The sequence below is a fragment of the Canis aureus genome, chromosome 29 (assembly GCF_053574225.1).
Source record: "Canis aureus isolate CA01 chromosome 29, VMU_Caureus_v.1.0, whole genome shotgun sequence".
Classification (NCBI taxonomy): Eukaryota; Metazoa; Chordata; class Mammalia; order Carnivora; family Canidae; genus Canis; species Canis aureus.
In genome coordinates this window covers 17,028,059-17,048,613 of record NC_135639.1, presented here as the reverse complement: position 1 = coordinate 17,048,613, position 20,555 = coordinate 17,028,059, and the positions used below count along the sequence as shown (strand labels likewise).

General features: G+C 47.2%; 1 long non-coding RNA gene across 1 annotated transcript; it reads right to left on the bottom strand.

The window, feature by feature from the left end:
- Positions 1–6,563: 6,563 nt before the first annotated feature.
- LOC144301095 (uncharacterized) lies at positions 6,564–13,098 on the bottom strand. The gene is made up of 3 exons (XR_013367828.1): positions 12,357–13,098; positions 9,354–9,457; positions 6,564–6,728 (listed from the first exon to the last, which is right to left on the bottom strand). It is a non-coding gene; the product is annotated as an uncharacterized LOC144301095 (long non-coding RNA).
- Positions 13,099–20,555: the final 7,457 nt, after the last annotated feature.

Below are 20,555 nucleotides of genomic sequence, written 5' to 3'. Positions count from 1 at the left end.
TTTGGATTTCATGACCCACCTGAGCAGGTTCCAGGGCCCTCTGCCAGGACATTTTCCTTCAATTGGTAACATCTTCAGGGCCAGCTAATTAGCCTGGGGCTCCGAAGCCATGAGACCAGACTCAAAAGAATTGAGGGACGAGCACCCAACAATATCCACCCAAAGCCAAGCCTGCTGGCCTTGGCTCTCTAGAGCTAACACCTACTCACAGATGTGCTTCTGATGCTGATGGCTGGTGCTTGGCAGGCTCAGGAGGCTCCTGGTGAGAAGGAACACACCGGGAGGTCTCCAGGAATGGGTGTGGCCTCACTTTTCTCCTGCAGAGAGGATCTTCTTACTGCCTCACTATGGGAGCTGGAGGGACCTGGGGAGGGGCCACACAGTTGTGTTTGGTTCTATCTTTCCTAAAATAGGACAGGAAAACGTTTTCTCAAGGCTTCTCTGGCTCAGTGATTTTTCTCTTCTTCAAAAATCATTTTTCTGTGAAGACCTCACTGTCCAGATCCATCATTGCTAGCCCCAGTGCTGGGGTGGAGTGTGCAGGCTGGCATGGCACTGGGAGGCTTGACCTCTGGCCTCTCCTTGGCTGATAACTGTCTGTGCCGAGATGTCTTAGGGCATTATATAGGTTTCAGCTTTCTCTTGTGTACATTTATGAGACAAATCTGAAGCTTTCTGTTGGAAATGGTAGAGGGACCCCTCTGCCCCCCATCAGCCTCTTCAAGGCATCACTCCAGGGTACCCCAGCTTATGGGGGGACATGACTTTGAATGGCAGCGAAGGCCCCTGGCTACACCTGACTTCCCCTCGCCATCTGCCTAAACTTACTCTGAGTGCAGGGCAAGAAGGGATGATCTCTGAGTTCATACCCTCAGCAGGTGGACAGCGTTTTTCCTGTGGGCTGAGGGGTCTGCAGTGGGCTGGATGGAGTATGGTGTGATCTTTCCTTTCCTTGAAGCTTCAGGTTATTGATCACTTGGAAAGCACTGGATTTCTCCTTCCATCCTAGATAAGCACATTCTTGCCATCCTGGCTGCATGAGGTTGTTCCCTTCTGCTGATTTGTGGAGACATAAAGGATTAGCCCTTTGCTGTGCTGGCCTTTGTCTTCCCCAAGGTGCAGTGGATGGAGAGCAGGAGCAAGAGGAGGTCTGTGCCCAGGCCCTTGGTCTGGGAAAACCCTGCATGCTGGGGAATAGCATCCCTTGCTTTGGAAAGCAGAGGGGTTGTGTTGCTGCTACTACAGTTCACCTAGAGAATGCTGGAGGTTGAGGGAATCCTAGACCTCAGAGTTGCCCTTCCTTGTACAAGTGATCTGAATCCTCTTTAGAAATGTTGCTGGCTGCAAAGTGGGAGCAAGGCAGTGCAGAAGTGTGAGGCAGTACTCGGCTCCTTCCAGCAAACGGGAGCCGCTCCAGCAGGTGGGATTACTCGTAGCTGAGAGTTAAGGTATCCAGAATGCTTGCTACAATCCATGCCTGTGCCAAGTGCTTCATGCAGTTTTTCTCACTTAATATAGCAACTCTCTGAGATGCATCTCTTATTATTCATGTTTTATAGATGATGGAATTAAGAAGAATGCTAAGAAAAGTGGTCAGGAACATATAAATAGTGAGAAATGGAATCAGAACTGGAACCTGAAGTTTCACAACTCCCTGGGAACCATCTGTTGTCCCTTCTGAGCTATGACATCTTTGGTGCAGCCACAGGCCAAGGAGATGGATTGCACTGGCTTCTAGTCTTACTCGGATACTTGCTAGATATGCCACCTTAGATACACCGATTCCTGCCATGTGCAGTTGTTCTGAAGGCATATGAAATGCTAAACGTTCATGTGCAGTACACACCAGCCAGCCTATAATAACAGTGCTGGACATTTGGGGTGCTCTGTGTCAGGTGGGTCCCAACTCCTCCATGCGCATCGTTGCATCTAAAGGTCACAATTGTTCTGCAAATAGCTCACTTTATCCCCTTTCTCCTAATGAGAGAAATTAAATTCAGGGGGTCAGGGAATTCACCTGAGATTGCACGGCCAACAGCAGAAGCAGCTATGAAGCCAGGCGGCCTCCCAACCACCAAGCTCAACTTCTTCCTCTTTTTACATTATGTCGTTGGTCCAACACATATTTATATCGTTTACATATCCAGTGGTGTGTTAGGCACAGAGGCTATAGTGGTGAGCAAAAAATCAGATGTGGTTTCTGTTCTCTTCAACTTCTATTCCAGGTGGGAAGATAGACTATAAGTCAATGTGTGTAAATATATGATAAATGTAGAAATGCAACCGTAGAAAGAGTTTATGGAGGAAAGGAGCATGGTGCTCTGTGAGCCTATGGACTTGACCCAGTTGGATGGCAAGGAGGACTTCCTGGAGGAAGTGGCAATTCAGCCGAGATACAAGGGATGGGTAGGAGTGAGGTAAGTAGAGGGTGGTGTCAATGGTGGGGATGGGGTGTGCAGGAGCACTCTGCACAGAGGGAATTGCAAGTGTGGAGCCTCCTGGCAGGAGGAAGCACAGAAAGGTGTGCAGAGCATGGTGGAAGGCAGACCTGGCTATACTATTTGCAGGGCTCCGGGCAAAATGAAAATGTGGGTCTCTTATTAAAAAACTATTAAGAATTACAAAGCAGTGGGGCATCTGGGTGGCTCAGTGTTTGAGCGTCTGCCTTTGGCTCAGGTGTGATCCTGGCGTCCTGGGATTGAGTCCCACATTGGGCTCCCGACAGGGAGCCTGCTTCCTCCTCTGCCTGTGTATCTGCCTCTCTCTCTCTGTGTCTCTCATGAATAAATAAATAAAATATTTTTAAAAATCACAAAGCAGTGAGAACGTGGGACCCTATGTGGCTGCAGATATCACATTATCACATGCCCATGAAGCTAGCCCCAGCCAGAGAGAAGGCTGGGGAGGGAGCTGGAACAGGTCATAGGGCCCTCAAAGACCAGGTTAGGATTCTGTCTTTATAGATCTGTTTCCAGAGGGTCCCTGCTGGGTAGAGAAGCATTTGGGGAGAGACAGCTGGGTGGGCTCCTATGAGGGGGTGAGAGGCCCCGCAATCTAGGGAGTCCTGGAGGCTCAGGCGGGTCTTCCACCTTCCCAGGGCTGGCCTGGTTTTCCCCGGTGTGGGAAAGGGACTGTGACACCCACCCACATGACGACCAGAATTTGTGGGCAGAGAACTCGGCCTGGGAGCCTTTTCATGGCCAATTTGCATGGGCCTCACACAAAGGCTTCACGAGAGAGGCTGCTGGATGAGCGTGACTCCCTCCAGTGTCCAAAGCCAAGGAGGTGGGGGCAGGTTGTGTGTGGGAGTTTCTGAAAAGCTTTTTAAAAAAGGGGGACCCCAGAGCTTAGGACATTGAAAACTGAAGCCCCTTTCGCTTTTGTGTTCGATTTCAATGAATATATATATATGTATGTATGTATTTATCCAAAATAAAGTAAAAGCAGCCAGAACTGTCTCTTCTGAGCCACAGAGAACTTTTCTGAACGCCCAAATCAATGCCTCTGCCCCCTCCCTCCCTCCCCCAGCCCGGGGTGTTGCATGCAGACAGACATTTTACTGTAACAATTATAATAGCTCGGCTGGAAATTACCGTCTGGCTAAGCAGCTGAATCTATGCCCGGATCCGGCTTCAAACACAGGTATCAGGGGCAAATTAGCAGCCGACATCAAGTTTTGGATTTTATAGAAAGTGCCAGGTTGGGAGGAGAGAAGCGTAACTGTACCTGCAGCTGAGGGTGAAGGTTAATACTCCGGGCCTTGGCTGCCCGGTCCGGGGCTCCCCTACCCCACGCAGCACCTCGCAAGATCGCCAGGCACCCCGAAGCTCCTTCTAGTCTCTCTCTTTAGAGAACCACCCCACAGCACCCATGCCGTCCTCGAGCGCCCGGCTGCGGGGGAGCCGTCCTTCCCCTCCCCGTGTCCCCCTCGCGTCCTCCCCGGGGGCCTGGGGTCTGCGCGGCCCAAGGTCCCCCCACTGCCCCCCAGCCCCCCCCCCCCCCCATCTCCCGGGGCTTCTCGGTTTAGGTTAATTACACGGAGGACAAGGCATCGACGCCTCCTCCTCGGGCCGGTTGGCAAACTCGACCAGACTCAAAATGAACCTCTTTGATTCCATCTGCAAAATTAGATCAGATTTGATAAAGTAAAGATGTACCCTTTGAAGTATTCCCTATCAACATAAGTGCTAAGAACACTTGAGTGAAGGAATTTGAGCAGTTTTGAAAGCAGCAGCACAGGAACTTCAATGAGGATTGCAGCTAAGGGCATGCCCAGAAGGCACGGGCCTAACTGCATCTATCCTGCAGGCAATAAGCAATTGCTAAAGATTCCAGACTTCTCAAAGTTCAGAGTTCAACACGGAAAAACTTTGTTGAACTTGTGATAGGCTGGGCTCTGCGGTTTGCATTCTGTTTCCAGAGGCTCTGAGAGTCCCGGCAGTTTTTTTTTATTTTTTTATTTTTTATTTTTTTTTTCTGTTTCTGTGCGGCCTCCGCTCGGCAGGAGCGAGGCTCTTTCTTTCCCTTTAGCTTCCAGGCCCAGGAATGAATTAAACCATCAGCTGCTTTCCTGGGGGATGGTCCCTCCAGAGCCACAGGGCAGGACATCAGTGGGTGAAAAGTGTCTGTTTATCCAAATGAAAGCCAGGAGATCTGTGTCAAAGCCCCGCTCCGCCACCGTCTAGCTGTGTAACCTTGATGGAGTCCTTCAGTGTGTCCAAAGCCTTAGCGCCTTCATCTGTCCGACATCCCACCAGCCACCAGTGACCGAGTCCCTTCCACGTGCCAATAATACCTTTCTCTTTCACTGAACGACACCCAAACTGCGTTTTTGGAGCGCAGGGTTGGTGCTGGGGAGAAGATGCTAAGCCGATCACTGTGTGGTCCCTTCTGGGCTGGCAGGGGACCGGAGAGACCTGAACGAGGGCTGGAATAGAAAGTGTCCGGTGTGGAACAGGTGCATGGACAAAGCGCTATGGGATCTCAGAGGAGGGAGCAATTCATTCCAGCAGCGGGGCGCCAAGGAAAGGCACAGGGCCGAGAAAAGAGGTTCAGAGCTGCTGAGCTAATGAACAAGAAAGCGTTTCGCTGTGTGTGTGGAGGGTTATAAAAGGTAAGCTCTTATTCTGATTTCAGGTGTTACGAAACAGCATGCCATCTGGATTCTTCTCTCTTAGCTTGGACTGGATTGACGGTAACTTGGGAAACTCAAAAGAGCGAGAGGAGGCAGTGAGGGCTGGCATCAAATAACCGATGTGGAGAGGAATTTTTTTTTATTAAAAAAAGAATGAAAGCGTGTCGTGAGAGAGGGCAGTGGGAGGGACCTCAGACTGACTTGGTGCCATGGAGGCATGGGGAGGGGTGCGTGCTGCCTCCTGGAGGTCTCATCTGCCTTGGGGTGAGCTGGAGGTCCTATTGTTGGGGGAACCCAGGGAGGCCCAGTAAGCGCACCTTTCCACCTGTATTATTTGGAATAAGACTAGTGAGAAGAGGCATCCTTGACCGGTCCTGATCTCAGGTGGAAAGCATTCAGACTTCCACTGTTAAACATGATGGTAGTTGCGGGTGTTTTGTAGATGCTGTTTGTCAAGCTGAGGAGCTTTGCTGAGAAATTTTTACCACGATTGGGTGTTGGATTTTGTCAAATGCCTTTTCTGCATCAATTAATATCACTTGATTTTTTTCTTCTTTAGTCTGTAGATACAGTGGATTGATTTTTGAATGTTGAACCAGCCTTGCATACCTGGAATAAATTCCACTTGGTTGTAGTATCTAATTCTTTTTATACATTGCTGGATTCGATATGCTAATACTTGGTTGAGGATGTTTGGACTAAGCACAAGGGGGATATTTGTAGCTTATTTGTCCTGTTTTTATCTGGTTTTAGCATCAGGATAATATTGGCCACATAAAATGAGTTAGGAAATATTCCATATTCTTCCATTTTCTAGAAGAGATTCTGAAAACTTGGTATTGCTATAGTGGTTTAATATACCATAAAGGCAAAGCTGGCTTTTTAAAGTTAATTTTCTATACCCAACTCAGAAGTAGTTTTTTTTTTTTAAGACTTATTTATTTGAGAGAGAGAGTGTGTGCAGAGAGGGAGAAGGAGAGCAGCAGACTCCCCACTGAGTGCAAAACCTCACGAGGGGCTCGATCTCAGGATCCTGAGATCACAACCTGAGCCAAAATCAAGAATCAGACCCTCAACCAGCTGAGGCACCCAGGCTCCCTCAGAAGTAGTTTTTGTTTAAGTGTGGTTGGGAAGATAGCTTAGTATCCCACTCTGAACTCATGGAAAACCCAGACTAGGTTCCAGCTCACTCTAGAAGCTATTTGAATCTGATCCCCCTGAATATGATTTCTCCTTTACTGTGCACCCCCTTTGGGGTTGTCAGTCCTCACCCACTCCTTGATTCACTCAGTGCACCTGGAGCACGTGCTGCACAGGGCTCACCATGCAACATGTGCCACCTACCCAACCAGCTCCATTGGGTTTCCACCCTCTGTCCCCCCCGCCCCACCCCTTCACCCCCAACCTCACTTCCTCTCTCTCCTTTCTCTCCCTCTTGTCCTTCACCTCAGGCAGTGTTGAGTTTGGAGTCTTCCTCTGCATGGGGCATAATGTCATGGCAGCAGCCCCTTCCTTTCTGATCTTCCCACCATTCCTCCTCCACAGCCAGGGCTCATGCTAATGTGTCTGGCATCCTTTTTCTTTCCTATCATTGCTGTAACAAATTAGCACAAATAAGGTGGCTTAAAACAACACAAATTTATTATCTTACCATTCTGGAAGTCAGAAGCTCAAAATGGGTCTCCCTGGACTAAACTCATTTGTTGGCAGGGCCGTGTTCCTTCTGGGGGCTCAAGGGAAGAATCTGTTTTCTTGCCTTTTCCAGCTTCTAGAAGCTGCCTGCATTCTTTGGCTCCCAGCCCTCTTCTATCCTCAAAGCCAGGATTGGCCGGTCTAGTCTCACCTGTATGCCTCATACAGTCACTCTCCTGCTGCGTCTTTCACTTGCAAGGGCCTCAGTGATTACATTGGGACCACCTGGATAATCCATGACGCTGCTCAGCTCCAGGTCAGCTGATTGGCAACCTTCACTCCCTTTTGACATAGAACATGACATAGTCACAGATTCTAGGGATTTGGATGTGGACATCTTTGGGGGTCATAGTTCACTGAGATACATATATTAGGTACCCTGGGCATCATTACAAAATACACAATGTTATTTTGAGTCTGCAAGTAGTCTTTGTTTATATGAATGGAACTGGGCTGTGGATCTCTTTCTGACTCTTACATTTTACTCCCTAACTATGTTTTTAGGTTCTATCCATGTTTTTTTTTTTTTATCCATGTTTTATATATGGATAGAACAATACCCCTGACTCCTATAATGTATTCCAAAATAGACAACCCCCCTAATCTCCTGACTCATTTCTAAGTGATGGACACCTAGATTGCTTCCCACTCCCCACTGTTAAAGACAATGTTGTGATGAATAGCCCATGTCTGTCCCATTCAAGGACCTCCTTGCATTTTCTTAGTTTTCATTAGGTAGTGCTGGAGAACTCCGCACAGAGGCTTCCCTGTCTATACCACCACCAGCAGTGCACTTTGTGCCTGTTTCAGCTTTGGGCTGCTGGCCCCCACCATTTCCCAGCTGCAAAGCAGCCAGAAAGGGGATGGAAAGCAACATTAACTCAGCATGTACTATGTAACCTGCTAGATGGTGCTGTGTTGGATGCTTTATGTAATTATCACCTTTCTTTCTAAGATGATCTCACAGGCTTGATATAATTGGACCCATTTCAGAGATGGAAAAACTAAAGCTGAAAAGGAGTAACTTCTTTGCCCAAGGTCTCACATTTAGTAAGGGCTAGAGCCAGAATTTGAATCCAAGTTGGGCTAAACATCCTTTCTCTGGGCTTTCGTCACGTCCTGGACACATCTTGCTCTCCACATACACAGTAATTCCAAAATCAATGCTTTGTCTGGGAGAGGGGTTAAGAGCATGGGCTTTGGAGCCAGACTTCAGTGCAGATGCTGGTTTGGTCACTTATTAGCTATGTGATTTGGAGTAAGGAGCCTCACTACTTTGTCTCAGTTTTTCTCATCTGGAGATGGGAAAAATGTCCTTTAATTATGTTTGCAAACCACTCAGCCATGCATGGTGCATCAGAGGTTAAATAAATGGTAGGTACTATTGCAGTATCACCTGTGTCTCCCCATCGACTCCCACCCCCCAACCCTGACTCTATGCTTCTCACAGATAAAAACTGTGCTTCATTCACCATAAGCATCTCATACAATGGCTGGCTCACCAGTCACTGTTGAAGTACTCAGCTCCAAAGTTCATTCTAAGTGGAGTTGAAGATTTCCACAGTCCCTGATGTGAAGGGTCTTGGGTCTCCAGGATGCTTACAATGTAAGGGGAGATGAGAGTCTCTGACCCCTCTTCCTTTCATGATCTTTCTAGACCTCACTCCTGTCTTTTTTATAGTATTTATTGCTCCTGGTTCCCATCTCTTGCTCCTGTCTATCTTGTCTCTTAAATCCCTCTTTCTCCCTTTGGGAGCACCAAGGTGCTGTTCCATCTGTGTCGTACAGGTTTCCTGCATTGGTGGTGGGGTAGGGGTCACGTTGCCATCGGCACTGCTTTTCCTCCTCTGCACAAGTCATAGCTTGCCTGTCCTTGAGGAAATCCTGCACCTGTGTGATTTCCTTGAATGCTTAATAAAAATTCGGTGATTAGAGAACCTCAGGCAGCACTTTCTTAAAGAGTCATTAAACAATCATTACAGATGGAAATAGCTACAACCGGCCTCTGCAAGAGGGAGCGTGGGGCTCCTCACAACATAATCCTTTTTCAAGTCAGAACGAATGTGTAATCAAAGCACAAAAGGGAACAGTTTCAAAGTTCTGAGCCTTCTTAGGCAAAACTATAATACATCAACCAGCCTAAACTGGTGTCCAAGATGTTCAGTGAGAATTGACACATAATGTAGTGTTCTAAGTAATTCACCACTTAAGTCGGGCGTTTGTTTTGTTTCTCTCTCTCTCCTTTTAGGGATGTCCTCACAACCTTTCAAGTTTGGGCACTGCTGTCTGTCTTAGCTAAGTTGGAGAAGCTCTGACTGAGATGGGCTATAACTTGATATTTGAAGTAGGTCCTCAGGAGTCTTTCTTAAGGCTGCTGGAGTTCGAAAGCTCGATCCCACGTTTAAGAGCTGTGTGACCTCAGCATAGTTCCCTAATCATTATGATCCTCAGTTTCTGCATTGTGAAAATGCAGATGATAACAGCATCTGCTGCATAAGAAGCATTTAGTGTTAATGGAATTACTCACCCTTGTTTTTTGATGTGGGTGCTCCTGGAGTGGAAAGTGTGTCATCTCTGTAAAGGCTTTTGTAGACCAAGACATCAACTCTCCATATTCCACCTGTTACCATGCTGTAGGGTGCATAAGAATCAAAGGGGCTTGTTTAAAATGCAGATCCATGGAGTCTACCAGGAGTGATTCTCATTCTGAAAGGAGTGGCACCCAGAAACCCATCATTTCAAGAAGCACCTGGGTGACCCTAATGCAGATGGTTCAAAGACTATAGTTCCCAAACACGTGAATTAGATACCCATAGGGAGACCTACGACTATGGTCAGTTTATATCTTAATGTGAATAATTCAATCAGATTGCTTTCCTATCAGTGCCTCTAATCAGCCATTCTTGAAGGAATAGCAGTTTTAGGAGCTTGGTAGGAGAAAGGAGTGAATCTGGTCACCTGGACGTACCTGGAGAACCTAAATTCTAGATGCTACTCCCTGGATAGCCAGAGGCAACAGCAGGCAGAGAGAGAGAGGCATGTGCTGGTGGATGTGAAAGATAAAGCATAGCTAAGTTGTAGTGGTTCCCAGGACCTGCATTGTGGCAAAAACCACCCTTTATGCCACTACAAATCTTTCTGAGTCCTTTCAATTATGATGGCTAATTCCTACCAGTGAGAGTAAGTCCTCTCTAAGTTCGTTTTATGGTTTCTCAGACTTACACAAGGGGACTTCTTTTTTTTTTTTTAGATTTATTTTTAAAAATTTTTTTGTATATTTTTTATTGTAGTTCGATTTGCCAACATATAGCATAACACCCAGTGCTCATCCTGTCAAGTGCCCCCCTCAGTGCCCGTCACCCAGTCACCCCAACGCTTTCCACTACCCCTTGTTCATTTTCCAGAGCTGGGTGTCTCTCATGTTCGGTCTCCCTCACTGATATTTCCCACTCATTTTCTCTCCTTTCTCCTTTATTCCCTTTCACTATTTTTTATACTCCTCAAATGAATGAGACCATATAATGTTTGTCCTTCTCCAACTGAGTTACTTCACTCAGCATAATACCCTCCAGTTCCATCCACGTTGAAGCAAATGGTGGGTATTTGTAATTTCTAATGGCTGAGTAATAGTCCATTGTATACATAGACCACATCTTCTTTATCCATTCATCTTTTGATGGACACTGAGGCTCCTTCCACAGTTTGGCTATTGTGGACATTGCTGCTATAAGCATTGGGGTGCAGGTATCCCGGCATTTCACTGCATCAGTATCTTTGGGGTAAATCCCCAGCAGTGCAATTGCTGGGTCGTAGGGCAGGTCTATTTTTAACTCTTTGAGGAACCTCCACACAGTTTTCCAGAGCGGCTGCACCAGTTCACATTCCACAAGGGGACTTCTTAAGCAAAATTACCATTTGGCTTATCTTTTGTGGTCTGTCTTCCTGTAGGTATCACCTTCTTAATATTGGGGCTACAATCCCCAGGATCTCTCTGGCTTTGGAAAGTCAAGTAATTTATAAGTTTAATATGAGGCCATTCACAGGAAAGCTCTGCCTTGGTGGACCTCTTGGCATGATGCTCTATGGAAAGGAAGTGAGGGCAGTGATATGGGCAGGGAAAGTCCCAGACCCTTAAGTTTAGGAAAATATTTGTCTTAAACATTAGACATGCAAAGGCATGTATTTTCTCACAAGTGAAAGGGGTGAGGAATATTTAATTTTACCTATAAAATTACACAATGCAAAGTATATGTAATAAAACTAAGTTCATGCCTTAGATGAGTTTAGCTGATTCAGGGTATTGATTGGACAAGATCTGATATCTGAGAAAATTTCTATTTGAGAGCTGAGAGTAGGGCTGAGGTGGTTTGATCAGTAGTAAGAAAAGATATGGTTTACTCCACTGTCCTATTTCTTAGCTGCAGGAATCAATTTCATTTCCTTAACATTTGCATTTCTGATTTTAAAAGCAATATACACTCCTTATGGAAAACTTTGGGTGTAGCCTTCAAATATTTGTTCTAATCAACACACACACACACACACACACACACACTCATGTATAGTCACATACAAAGATTTTTATAAAACTGAAATAATACTGGATAAATTGTTTTGTAGCCTGACTTTGTTTTATCTGCAATTATATTAGGAAAGACTTCCTCAGTTTAAAAATTAATTAATTAATTACTTAATTTTGAAAGATTTTATTTATTTGAGAGAGAGAGAATGTGTGTGTGTGCATGAGCCAGGGGTTGGGGCAGAGGGAGAGGAAAAAGCAGACTCCCCACTGAGCAGGGAGCCTGCCGCAGGGCTTGATCCCAGGACCCCGAGATCATGACCTGAGCTAAAGGCAGACACTTAACTGACTGAGCCACCCAAGTGCCCCCAAAGTTTCTTATTTTAATGCAAATTTTTAATTCCCTATTTCGATGGCTATGTTGCAATATATCATTATTTATTCATCCCCCCCATGATTCCTCATTATTAAGCACTTAAGCTATTTTTATTTTTCCCTACTACACAGAATTCCTGTGATGAAAATTTACATACATATATCTTTGTACACATTTCTGATTAGTTCCTTAGGGGTAAAATCCTTAGAATTACTGAGTCAAGTGATGCCTTTTTAAGAGATTTAGTGTATGTTTGTCAAACTGCCATTCAGAAAAGTTGTTCCACTTCTCAGCTTCCTGTCACCACTATATATTGCTATTGGTTTTATTTTAATAAATCTTGAACTTCTTTCGACAACTCATATTACTACCTTATCATTTTCTACCCAATCTCCAAATGGTTGTGAGCTATAGTTTGGATGAAATGATATGTTGTGTCAATTTTCTGAGGTGTGGGCAGGACATCTTATGTGGGAACTATTCATTTTATTGACCTGGAGGATAAGCATTTAGAGTAAGAATCATCCTGCCCCTGCCCTGATGAAGAATTAGAACACATCCATCATCTCCTGGTACCCCCTGGAGACCGGTCAGGTTAAGCCATCCCTAACTGGGGTGGGAAGCCCTTTACTTACAGAAGGATGAACATTCATTCAGACAGTGCCGAAAATAACCCTCACGTCTCTAAACAGATGGGGACAGATGCTCAGATGGGGTTTTGAGTGGGGTCAAGTAGGTTCTGACAAGGGTTGTAGAGTTTGCTCATCTTCACAGAAGTTCCTCTATTTCCAGACTTTGGAATTGCTTGGAGAAAGGATATTTGTGGCATCCCACAGTCCCCCCAGGCGCCTGCATTGAAGCCCTCTCTGAACTGATGACTCTTGGGTGCCATGGTGACCCCAGCACCAGTGCGCTGTGAAAAGGATGAAAACTCAGAATAAGCTTTCCCGGAGTGGACGTGAGCCAAAGCCTGCTGCAGCTGCTAGCGGTCTATGTCCGTGTGGGACACACAGGGCTGTCCTGTGGTGGCCTTCTTGAGAATACCTTGTTGTTCCTCTCTGACTGAAGCCAGGAACAGCAGTTTAGAGCAAAGGTTCCGCCACCTTCCCCTCTGAGTCAAGAGACATGAAAGTTGTGAGTTCTTATTGGATGTATTCCTGAGGCTCTGGTTGTTGAGATCAGTAGCCTGGAAGTTCAAATCAGCACCTGGTCAGCAGGGCAGAAAGCAGCAAGACAGACAAGGGGTTGGAAGAAAGTTCCAGAGTACAGGAGACCAGGAAAATGTCTGCTCCAAGCCAGAGAGCAATTAGAGCTGACCTCAACTGGGAGCTGGGAGGCCTGGGTTCCAGTCCTAGCTCTGGCACCATGGCACCTCTACCTGTATGAATTCAGGTAAATCATGGAACCCTTGGGGCCTCATAATCCCCAGTGTCCAACAGAGGACATTGTTGGCCAATGGAAGGATCCTTATAGCTTTGGTTGTTCAAGGAGGATAAGGAGGTTTGGGGGAAGATGCAGAGCAAGAGGAAATGAGATCTTTAGAGCAATGCTTCCCAACTCTTTTCATGTGTTGATGCTTACATGACAATACTACTATGAACTGTCCCTCTGGAGTAAATGGGGGAGGCTTCTCTGAGCTGGAGGCACCACCTTGGGGGCTCCGGCTGCCTTGAAGGCTGAGGATATTGCTAGCTCATGCACCCCAAGGGGATGCTTTGCCACAGAGGACCCGAGTCCTGACAATATGGCGCACACCTCACACTAACACTCCAAATAAACAGACTCTACTGAACATGAGATAAGGGTGAGATAATCCGATCAATGCTCTGCCTTCACTGTGGTGACTTCTTTGATGAAGATTTCTTGGGAAATCTCAAATTCTAGCAGATTTTTAAAATGAAGTCCCTGTTTGCTGTTGCCGCCTGTTGGTGGGGGTGGGGTGGGGTGGCCAGGAATTGAAGTCCTTTGGGGAGGGGAAAAGCACGGCTGCTAGAGAGGAGGGGAGGCCAAAGTCCATGGATCTTACCAACTTGATCAGCTTTATCATCCCGAAGGCACCGCTGTCTCCTCTCCTTGCCTCCGGTCTTGGGGGGCCAGTTCTTGAAGCCACTGGCTTGATTGAAGTGTGGACAGGACATCTTGAGGATGAAGGAATCAAGCATTCCATTTGGGGGGCCTGCCTGTCTCTCAGGCTTTTCCTATTTTGCAATAACAGCCTTTTCAGTGCGCCTTATTTATTTTTCCCATCCACCCTAAGCAACGATGAGGTAACTGGGCCAAGATAATTGCTGCACACCTGCAAGACTCAGGCCTGGTGCCATGAGCATGGTGGAGCGAGCCTAAGACTCCTGGCCACACGGATCAGCTGGCCGTCCTGCCCCCGCCTCCTGCACACCTGCAGAGGCCTGTCACTTGGGACAGGAGGGCCTATTAGGGCTCTTGTAATTGAGATGGGGTGAGGGAGTTTACAACGGCTCCGGAGTGGGAGAGAGGGAGCCGGCTTAGATGACAGGAAACCGTCTCCTCTGCTCCGTGCAGCAGATTGAGAAAGGTGGCCTGGGTAATAATGGGGTTAGCTAATCCTGATAGTAATAAGGGTAGGAGAGTCCATCATCATAATCACAGCTAATGGATTCCAGATGGAGAAATATAATTGTTCTCATTAACATGGTTACACGTATACACACACACACACACACACACACACACGCATACCCATGCACGCACACTCAGACCCATTCCACCCACGTACCTGACTTTGATAAGCACTGTCAGATAAGAATAGCCCACACCACAAAGCTAGATGGAGGGCATTGTCAATTATTCCTTCCCTGTTTCCCCCTCCACAACATCCGTGCATACGTAATGGTTTCATTAACCTCGAGACTTCTGCAGATGAGTTGAAAACCCAGGCTTACACGGCCAATTAATTGGCCGTACATTTTGCACAGAGTATGGAACTACGTTTCTCTTCCTCTTAAATACTGCCTGACTTTTCGGCTGTATTTCATAAGTGTTAATGTAATGTTGCTGAAAGGAAATATGACCAAAAGCAGGAAACATTTCCCCCCGCCTCTCTGGGATGCAGCTGTTCATTTGGTTTGGGCTGTTAATTCAAACCACTCCCAGGTGCCTATTTCATATTATCTCTTGTTTAGAACAAAATAAAATGAGACTGTCAAAACCTTTCTGCCTCGCTCAGCGCTGGGCCCCATAGTCCCGTAAAGAGACCCGTTGCAAGGAGGTCACTGCTAAAACTTGGCCGTTCCTCGGAGTGGGGTGCAGATGTGCCAGGTGAAAGCTTGACCTGCAACCGATCCACCTTCCCCAGAAAGGTCCTGTCGGAGTCCTGCTCAGGATGCATTCCTCCCGCTGGGGCTTTGCCCTCGCCCTCCCTTGCCAGGAGCACCATTCCCACTCCGTGTCCTACTCTCTTCCAAAGCCTCCTCCCCGAATCTCTCCCTGAGCACTCTGCTTTTCCAGGTTAGATGTATAGTAGGTGCTCAATAAACAGGAGGCATTATTAATATTCCTACTTCATGAAGCAAGTCAGTTGTTCAGTGCTCATAAAAGATTTAAGAGAGTAAGAACTCTCACGGGGACTTGCCCATGACTTGCGTATATCCTGGAATGCCACCCGCTTGCCTTTTATATAATGAGTGCTTCCCTAACGTGGGCGTTTCTGTCTGCCGTCTGCCTTTGGCCACTCTGCCCTCGTGTCATACAAGGAGTCAGAGATGGGGAGGACAGGCACCTTTGCTTGGAGGCTCAGGGTCTTTCCCGGGAGAAAGATGTGTGGCTCTTAGGATCTAAGCTGTTAGGATGTTCAATGTCTGCTTCCTTTTAAGTCAAAGTGATGTCTCCTTTCCAGCACACAGGAAGAATGGCTCCCATCGGTGGTTTTTCACAACTGAGGTTCCTGGGAGTTAAGGTTAGGTAAGTACCAGGTACTCCTCTTTGTGAGAAATAGTCCTTACTGAGTGAATTAGAGTCTCGATTCCAGTCTCGGATCCACTCGTGGCCTCTGTTGGTGGGAATATGGACATGTCATGGTCCTGCCAAACCTTGGTCAGCTGTTGTTTGACAGGAAGGAGGTGGATCCAGTGTCTTTCTTTGGTGGCTTTCTGGAAAGGCCACACCACAACATGCTTCATACAGGCTGCTGGGTCTCTCTTTCTCTGGAAGACTTTCTCTGGAAGACTTCTACTGGAAGTCCCCGGCTTCCCTAAGAGACTGCAAGCCAGGGGAAGGTGAGGCCAGTGTGGCCATGACAACATTTCATAAATGAGGGAGATTTCTGGAAAACAGGATATCGATAAGTGGTTGCCTGAAAATGTTAAGTGAGATGCCCTTTTATTATCACTGTTGTCATTTTTAAGCATCCTTAACAGGCTCTGGCCATCTCAGACTGGTGTCTGTGTTGTTCTCTAAACTGCTCAGAGACTAAGAGCATCCGTGCTCTGGAGAAGAAAGCATCGCACCATGTGTTAGAGAGCACGTTTTGTATTTTGAGCCACTTTTTCTGTAGCCTGGGGCCTGATTGATTTTAGGTTCAGCCTAACATCTTGGCCTGAGATCCTGTGGAGAGTTGGAGAGACTTAAAGAAACAATTCAGACCCAAAGCCCTTGTTTTTTGCAAATTGACCTTCCATCTGTTGACAATCAAATATTGAACCTATTAAGAGTGGCAAGTCCCCAAGCTGGGAGGAAGGAAGGAATTTCCCAGAGTCCCCGGAGACAAAGGACCTTTTGACTACACCTGGGGGTGAAGGGTGACCAGCCCAGGTCAGAGTCAGCCTGGATCAGATGTGCGGGAGCAGCTGGTGGGATGGGAGTGGGGGTCTGCCTCGCTGAGTTCTGATTTGCCAGTGAGGGGACAAGGAGCAGGAGAGCCTAGAGAGCTGATTAGCCAGGAGAGACTCCAGAGTGCAGACCCGGGGTCCCTTGCCTGGGCTCTCTGTGCCCCTGAAGTGTGCTTTCCCATAGTCTGTGCTTGTGACCGCCCCCCTCCCCACCCCAGACCTTCAGCTCCTTAACAGTGAGCGGAAGCTGTGTCTCCCTCATCTTTGAATGGCCTGGTATGTAGCAAGAATTCATGGAGTAAATAAGTGTAGAAATCCAGAAAAGGGGTTTCTTAAAGTAGGGCCATAGCTCTCTGCTACAGCATCTTCACGTGAGTGGGGAAGGTCACCCCCTGCACAAACAGAAGCCTCTGGGCTCACGGGTTGCGGTGAAGCACCTCCTCTCTTGTCCGAGTGCACTCATACAAGGTGCATTTTGAACAAAAGCACACGGTGGCCATCCTTATGAGTTAGAAATTGGGGCTGAGGGCAGCCCTGGTGGCTCAGAGGTTTAGCGCCACCTTCAGCCAGGGGCGTGATCCTGGAGACCCGGGATCGAGTCCCACGTTGGGCTCCCTGCATGGAGCCTGCTTCTCCCTCTGCCTGTGTCTCTGCCTCTTTCTCTCTCTCTGTGTCTCTCATCAATCAATGAATAAAATCTAAAAAAAAAAAAAAAAAAAAAAAAAAGAAAGAAAGAAATTGGGGCTGATGTCCCGGGCCTGAGTCTTTGGGACACCTGGGCCACGGTGGGCTGATGGATGCCTCTCTCTCAGTGGGGCCAGGAAATGGCCAGAAGGCAGCATCTTAGCCCAGTGCAGTGACCACCAACCTTAAGGTTTGCATGTGGGCTGTGTCCCCAATAGGCTTGTCTGGCTTCCAGCTCTTTCTTTCTGCTGATCTCTTAGCCAGGGCTCTCCTCGATGTCTCTTTAGCTGGTGAGTTCAGCAGTAGTCTTTCGGTTCACACAGACCTGGGTTGGAGTCCTGGTTCTGCCCCTTGCCTACCGTGAGCTCCTCAGAGGGTATTTAATCTCACCAAAGCAAGTCACCTCAGCCACACAGCGGGGACTTGGTGAGACTGTGTGAAGTGGTGTGTCCACAGAGCCCAGGACCATGTGGGGCACAGCAGTCTTTTCTGGAGGCGTGGAGGAAGGCCCTGCCCACTCCAGCTTGACCCTCATGCCCACGTCTGTCTTCCATCCTGCCTACTGCAGACCCCCGTACAGATACCACTTATATTTTTGCTTCTAGATGGCGCAGAGCTAGAGCCCTGGGAACAAACAGACCCAGCATGGACTGCAGGCCCATCATGCTATGGGCTTCGTGCTGGGTGCCTCCTACACATGAATGATCTCATTTTAATCTTCACAAGAACCTCTAGCCAGCTGAGAATACTGACGGATGGCTATTGCACTAGTGATTGGACGAATGGGTGGTAATTGTCAGTGACATATCTTTTTTTTTTAAAGATTTTATTTATTTATTCATGAGAGAGAGAGAGAGAGAGAGAGGCAGAGACACAGGCAGGGGGAGGGAGAAGCAGGCTCCATGCAGGGAGTGCGACGTGGGACTCGATCCCGGGACTCCAGGATCATGCCCTGGACTGAAGGAAGGCGCCAAAGCACTGAGCCACTCAGGGATCCCCTCTTTTTTTTAATTTTTCAGTATCTAGACAGATAGCCCCTGTCTTCTGCATTGTTCTGAAGGATCCTTGTCCTTTTGCCATATCTCTTCCGGTTGTCTTATCCTCAGGGTGTCCATCCAGAATAAGCCACAACCGTAAGGATTCGGTGAGAGAACCACATTAATTTCCCTGTTGACTTGAGGGAAGTAAAAATACAAAGCTCAGAGCAGAACAAATAGATTCTGTGAATTTCTCAACTCAAGCCCATAATCCTAGCATAGGAATAATAATCCGTATATTTATATTCTTAGCTTTCCAGAGAGACAGTGGGACCAGGTCGAGGGAATGTGCAATTCTCATTTCTTCTCATAGGAGTTACATTCTTGTCAACCAGGCAAAAGGAAGATATTCCTATAGTCTAGCTATGAAGAAGAATGACAAGCAGTTTGGGCAAAACTTAGTTTCTATTTCTATCCTGGCCAGCTCTTTGTATGATTTATACCAGCCATTGAGTGACCCTTCCTGCTTCAGCTTATTCAGCCAAAAAATGGGGTTCTACTCTCTGCTAAGCTGGCTTCAATGTTAGGATTTTTGAGGAATTTTGCCTTGCATCAGTGGCTCTTGTGTGGTGCACTAGGAATATGTGCAAAGGAGGGAAGAGGAGCTGGCAAGCCAGCAGCTCTCGTTTTCTCTGATACCAGCCTCACACCTGATCTTCCATTTCTTGACTCTAGAGTTCTCAGGAAGTATGCTAGGGATCTCATTCCAGAAAGCTCCCTGTGGAGGCCCACCCCAGGGAATCGATCTGCTATTTCTCCACTTGCTGAATGGAAATAAGAGCAATCCCTCTCCTGCTTCCTTTTTATATGGTGATGGAGAATGAAATGAGCTGGTAAAAGGGAAAGTGCTTTTAGAACAGGAGTGCCGCCCTCACCAAACCAGAGTAGTGGCAACGCCAGTTGCTTATTCTGCTAACGTGCCCTTTGCTTGTAGGTAACTCGTTTGGCATTGAAAGTATTGTGTTCCTGTTTTTTTGGCTTGTATTTTGTGATTGATTTCTCAATTTAACATGGGTCGATGGATCAGGAGCGTCCCATTGTTTGAAACATCCAGTGTTACTGTTTCTGAAAGCCCTAGACTCTAGTACTTTGCAATATTGGTCCAAGTTCACTATCAGCAAGAGTATCTGATGACATCAGGGGGAAGACAACCTTTTCACCAAGGTGGGATGTAGGTAGGGGAAAGGAGACAAAGGAGAGGAGGATGAAAGTGCCAAGTGTTGTAGTTTATCCATGAGTCAGGCCAGGGATGAATTAATCATGACATGCTCGAAGAAACCAAACAAACAACTCCCCCCTCCCCAACACACACACCAAACAAGAGGGCCTGGCTTTTATTTAACAGTCAATCAAGTGGTGAAAAAACATTAGGCCTCCTTATGATGAAGAAACCAAATATTTCATGTAGTCGGGTCTGCATTGAGTCAAGGAGAAGAGGCAGCGTAATGACCGGGCTTGAGCATGACCATTTGGCTTGTAGCAATCATCAGAGCCTAGGCCTGCAGCGAGAAAGTGTCCAGAGCAATCATCAGAACCTAGGCCTGCAGTGAGAAAGCGTCCAGGGATGAGCAGGGAGCCACACACGCATAGCCTCATGCTCCGTGCAATGTAAACAGCCAATACATCTGGGCACCTCATGTTCTTGTACCTTAGAGCAGGGAAGGAACAAGGCTTGCTGAAAGATGAGCTAAGCCTGGGGAGTGAGTTGGAAGGAGCTGAGGATGATGAAAATGTTTGGATAGAGCAGTGTCTCCTCCAGCATGGGGGAAACGGGGCTGGGTGGGTTGGATACCTTCATTGACGTGAGGTTTGCATTCTAGAAACAGAGTGCTCAGGATCTGCTCTGGCCGTGGAGGGGTAGGGTGATGGCTGGCAGTAACAGCAGGAGCTGCATGTGGGGAGTTTATTGCTGGTTGGAAGAGCTGTTTGGCCACGGCAGGCAAAGGGTGAGAGTGGTTTTGTTTCTGCTTAGCACATAAGCTTTCTCCTCTTCTCTCTTTTGGTGTCATAAACTGTCTTCCGTGCCCTGAAGTCTGCATCAGTTCTAATACTGCCTCTTCCTGGCCATGATTGGTTACATAGTTAGCATATGGCTCAAGCAGGGCCAATTGGATCCTTCCCTGAGACAAACATATGGATGCTGGGAGCAGGAAACGGGCCCTCCCTCTGGTCCGATAGCTCGGCTTTGAAGCTGTAGTTTTGGAGTTTCTGGTGGCTAGCATTTTCTATGTCATGGAGAAAGCCTGTCCGCCACAGGAAAGAACTAGGTTATCATCCAGAGAGAAGCAGAGTTGGGAAGTAGAGAAAGAGC